Source organism: Pangasianodon hypophthalmus, chromosome 18, assembly GCF_027358585.1.
Source record: "Pangasianodon hypophthalmus isolate fPanHyp1 chromosome 18, fPanHyp1.pri, whole genome shotgun sequence".
Classification (NCBI taxonomy): Eukaryota; Metazoa; Chordata; class Actinopteri; order Siluriformes; family Pangasiidae; genus Pangasianodon; species Pangasianodon hypophthalmus.
In genome coordinates, this window is record NC_069727.1 from 7,178,789 (window position 1) to 7,184,788 (window position 6,000).

Sequence of the window (6,000 nt, forward strand, 5' to 3'; positions counted from 1 at the left end):
CACGGGACACTTAATCCCATAATTCCAGCTGTGCAGAGCCAGCCCTGAGCATGAGGTGGGACTGGCTGGGACACCCGTCCATCACAGACATATTAAACTGAATTAATAAAACAGAGTGATTAGAAATAATACAATAAAACGAAAACAGAAATGTAAAAAAATAAAAACAGTGATTTGTATGCAGGGGAAAGTAGCTAATGCATAGTAAAAAAAAAGCTACCAAATGACGTCATGAGCTCATTTGCTTATTTTATGACTTTCTGTGATCATTTGCATATCTAAACATGTTACATGAAAAAGGAAAACGGAGATTAAAATAATGCATTTTATACCACAGTGTGAATGAACGCTTGAATCTGATTGGTCGGAAGGTGTACACTGTTTTCATTGTTTTCGTGTAACAGCAAAGCTTGGAAAGAAGTTCTGGCTGTAACGTGAATGATAGCTTATTAATGCGCTCATTTTAAGAGGTTATTGTTTCTAATAATAACAGCTCATAGTCAGGGACCCCATATAATCTAAGACTAATAATAAACAGATCCAAAAAAAAAAACATGTTGTTTAACAAAGTAAACTCTATAACCATTGAAGTGATGTTTTTTTTTTTTAGGAGACATTTATTTAACATGTATGGAAGGAGTCTCAGTTATAATCGCTTTATAACAGTCTCAGAGGAGTTTACGCTTTCTGGTTTCTTGCTAAAATGACAAGCTGAGTTTTTCCGAGAGAGAGACAGACAGAGAGAGAGAGAGAGAGAGAGAGAGAGAAGCTGATGAGGGAATGATTGTTTATCATGGTTATGGCACAAGTGAAAACAGAAACTGCAACAACCCTAAATCTAACTTTAAATCATTTAAAGCACAGCATGCATTATTTTCCTATAACAGTATGGTCTGATGTGTGTTATTCCTTACATAACTTACTTCTTACAGAAAGACGAATTATTTATTTGGTCACGACACCACAAACTAACTACTTATATATATGTAGTTATTTACAAAATAATTTCTATTAAGGATGCATACACAACTGAGAACAATTTTCATTTTGGGGTCCTGGAGACACCAGGCCCTATTTAACCATTTAGAGAACATCCATCCATTCTCTGTACTGCTTATCCTACACAGGGTCATGGAGAGCCTGGAGCCTATCCCAGGGGACTCGGGGTACCCTGGACGGGGTGCCAACCCATTGCAGGGCATAATTGTGCACACACACATACCAATTCACACACTATAGACTATTTGGAAATGCCAATCAGTCTAAAACACACATCAGGGGATGAAACCAGAGTACCCAGAGGAAACCCCAAAGCACGGGGAGAGCATGCAGGCTCTGTGCACACAGGGCGGAGGCAGGATTCAAACCCCCAACCCTGGAGGGGCGAGGCAACAGAGCTAACCACTAAGCTACTGTGCCCCACATAACATTGTTTAGTAGAAATTTTCCAATTCTGTGACTGCCTGAGAAAACCCCCTGGACATCGTTGTGGCTGAATTCTGGCAAACAGCTAAAAAAGATGAAAAAAAAAAAATTTTGGGCCAAAAATGTACCATACAGGGTGGTAAAAACAATCAGTCTGTCTAAAGACGTCTAAAGTCTCTCAAGCTAAATGTAATTTCTTCATAAAGTGAATGCCACACTTTGACTGTACCATATTGACCATAAGTCTAATAGACTCAGTTTGGTATCAGTCTGTCAAAATGTTCGTGATGCTCCTGCACTGCAGTCAGAGAAAAATCTTTACATCTCCATTAAAATTTAGGGGTAACCAAACTTTAAAAATGTCATCTTTTGATGAACCAGAATCTATCTGGTGTATAGAAAAAAAAAGAAAAAAAAAGCTGTTCCAATACTTTTAGAGGGGAATAAATCTGGAATGGGATGTTCAACAAGCACATACAGTTTTAATGGTGAGGTGTCCACATACATTTGGGCATACAGTGTATGTTTTGGGGGATCTATATCTATATATTTGTGCCTGTACAGCCCACACAGCATATACTTTATAAAGTAGTTAACTATTGGGTGTAGTAATAAGTAAGAGGTTATTTTATGGTCATTTACACGTTTCATCATCGTTGTGAAATGTGCTCTCATAATATACGGCAAAAGGAGGGTGAAGACTTGGTTTAACACATAAACACTTGAATATTATATCGTTTGAAAGCATTCTACAGTGACATTTACCCCACAATCGTGACTGTTTTGTTTCTGATCATTTGCTTGAGACTTAGCTCTGCACCATTTGTCACTGTCAGCTGTCAGCTCAGCGGGTGGATTGTATCCCAGTTCATTTTGGATCAAAGTATCTGCATCTGCCATCACCTAAATTTATTATTATGGCTATGGAGCCACACAGTCGACTGTCTATAATGCAAAGGATTAAACCATAGCTAGTGTTAATGGGAAGTTATTTCAACCAGTGCCTTCTGTCAGAGACTTACTATATCCATCTTTCTTAAAATTGTTTGTAACTGGTGTATTTTATTGAAAATGGTTGCTGTCTGGTAACAATCTGGTATTTGACCTTATCTGACCTTATTTATCTTGTTTACTAAAGTACTTTATAGAAACCATGACAATAAAATGGTTTTACTATGGTACTTCTTGGTAACTGCGACACCACTATGGTTTTACTATGCTACTTTATGGTAACTATTATGCTATAGTTTTAAGACAGATTAGTGGTGAAAATTTATATTGTTAGGAAGAGAATATAAGAGAAGTTAGAAAATAAAGAAGCTGTTTTGGGACAAAATCACCGGGACACTATGTGACATCCCACTTTAACTGTGGCTACATACAGTCAAGTTGCACAGCTCGAATTTTCTCGATTTTCTGCCTCAAGTGAAAGCAGACCTCTTTCTTATCACCAGAGTGAAACTAAACATTATTACATCTTTATTACTGATAATAAAATAGAATAAAATAAAATCTATATAGCAAGTAAGGGTAGTTAGTTAGCCGATACTTGCTACCCAGGTAGCAATCTGACAATGGAACGAGTCTATTCTAGGCATCCCTATAAAACATTAAACCAATGTTGGTGACTGAACTTTCGTTAGCCTCAATGGATAAAATTACACTGGGCCAACATTGGCATCCAGCATTGGCCCAATGGCAGTTTAATACCTGAGTTTAGGACTGGTAAGAGCATTGTTATGGTTACGGTGTGCAAGCGTGCAGTGTGCAGTTCCAGTCAGTGCACACAGAAAAAGTGGGAAAGAACCCTTTGACTGTTTTAATTTTTAGGGCTGTTTCTGTTAGACTGGAGAAATGTATCAATCTGTCAGATCAATTTCTTGTATGTATAATGCTGATGATATGAGGGCAGGGTTTGCAAATTGGTGCCTTTTTAGACCCATTTAGTGATGCTATTTGAAAGAAGAGCCTAGTGACAAATCTAGTGAGCAGAGGTTAGCGAAATGGCTCTCCAGTTCACATTACAGCTGCTGTTATACAAGTTGAGAGAGCAGGTTCGCTCGGCTCACCACCAGTGTGTAAAACCCAACTGAGTTGCACTTGCATGAGTTTATGTTCCCAACAACCAAACACTGATCATCACTGTTCCCAACAACCAATCACAGGTCACCATTGTTCCCAATGACCAAACACTGATCACCATGGTTCCCAAAAACCAATCACTGATCGCCATTGTTCCTAAAGACCAATCACTGATCCCCATTGTTTCCAATGACCAATCAGTGATCACCATTATTCCCAATGACCAATCACTGATCCCCATTGTTCCCAATGACCAATCACTGATCCCCATTGTTCCCAATGACCAATTACTGATCACCATTATTCCCAATGACCAATCACTGATCCCCATTGTTCCCAGTGACCAATCACTGATCCCCTTTGTTCCCAATGACCAATCACTGATCACCATTATTCCCAGTGACCAATCACTAATCACCATTGTTCCCAACAACCAATCACTGATCACCATTGTGTGTCCCATGCAAGCACTTCTTTGTTCTTTGTTTTAAACTCTCTTCTTTGCTCTATTTGCAAGTAATAAATGTGAGTTATTCCATCTGTAACCATTTCCTTTGTGTCTATTCCCTGATTACTTACTATCACTGCTTCTTTTTGTCTTCATTCTTGATCGAACCTGTATTTTGTAAATATGCAGGTAGTTAGTTTATGGTGCCGTGACCAAAGAATAATTTTTCTTTCTTTTACAAAGCTCCAAGGTTATGGAACAGCCTTCCAATTAGTCTTCGGAGCTCAGACACAGTCTCAGTGTTGGCTGAAAACATATTTGTTTATTCAAGCTTTGTGTGAATGGTTTTTCTTAGGTAAAGGAGCAGGTCTGGAGGGCTCACAGGCATAGTGTTGTGGTGAACTGGGATGTTTGGATGCTGTCGCCCCCCCACTCTCATGCATTCACTCAGGTTTGTTGACGGTGCAGTGGCTCTCTGCTTCATGTCCCAGGGCGCCCTCAAGTCTGTGTTAGCTTCTGGCTCTCCCTTTTAGTTATGTTGTCATAGCTAGTCTTGCCGGAGTCCCTGCTTGCACTCTGCACACAAAGGACATATTCTTTAACCATTATGTGACAATTACCATACCTAACAATCTTTCTCTCTCTGTCTCTCTCTCTCTCTGTTGAGCTACACAGGCTACTCCTGAAATACCAGTGATCCTGACCCCTTCTGCTCTCCGGACCTGCCTGATCCATCCTGATGCCCTACTTCTGGTTGGAGTTCTCATCCAGAGAACTCGCTGCTGCTGAGGAAGGCCCCATATGGACATCCTAAAGTGACCTGAGATTACTGTGAATGGTACCACTTAGAAACCATGAAGATGGCTTTGGACTTCAGTTGATAAGAAGAGTCTTGCTATGATGACTTAGGACTACAATTGCTATGATAGCTTTAGGACTGCAATTCCCACGAACAGTTTTGCACTCAAGTCTCCATCAGTGAAAAGTTGATAACTTCAACAAAATAGACTTCATGTGAAAATGATCATGTATTTTCCTGGTTACAAAATTGCACTTTCTGACCATATATATATATATATATATATATATAGAAGGGAATTATTTATAATCACACTATCCGGTGTCACCCAGATGATGATGGGTTCCCTTTTGAGTCTGATTCCTCTCAAAGTTTCTTCTTCATATCGTCTCAGGGAGTTTTTCCTTGCCACTGTCACCTGGCTGGCTTGCTCATTAGGGATAAATTCATAAATTTAAAATGTATATGCTGAATTTCTGTAAAGCTGCTTTGTGACAATGTTCATTGTTAAAAGCACTATACAAATTAAATTGAATTGAATTTTTTTTTTTTTTTTTTTACAATACAATAGATCTATTGTTCTTTATTCTGATAAAGGTCTATTATATTGTATTGTATTGCATTGTAATGTCTTCAGAAAGTGTTCCTTCTTGATGTAGCACGTTTTGATTAGAAATGATGATGATTCTTGGAATATGACACCATCTGGCAACTTCTACCAACTTTTTGAGCATACATTAGCTTCTTTCCCCATGAATAAGGTTGTTACCCCATATGAAGCTGCTTGTATGTGAATTTTCAGACACCGCTGCCCTCTTGAGGCTGATGTTCCTTTAATATGTCTGGTATTAAGGGCCCTCTATCTATCGCTCTAATCTCAGTAGCTTGGGTCACAAGTGGTTTGCTCCCACTTTTTCCATTTTGGATATGTTACTGATATCAGAGCTCTGGAAATGTGTTGATACCTGATACTAATCTGATACTGACGTCCTCGTAGTAACAGAGTCTGTGCTGTGCAGAATTCTGCTGCCAAGTGTGCTGTGTGTGTTGTGGTGGTTAATATCACAGACACAGATCAGACAATATGATAAATCTGACATAACACCAATCCAAGCCGGTGTGAATAAAGTGTTGACCCTGATAAAGATGCTCAGTTTCAAATCAATACAGCTCTTCAAGTATCACATGCTTACCATATACTTACTTTAAATAAAGCTCAACTGCTACTGTCATAATTACTGAAATT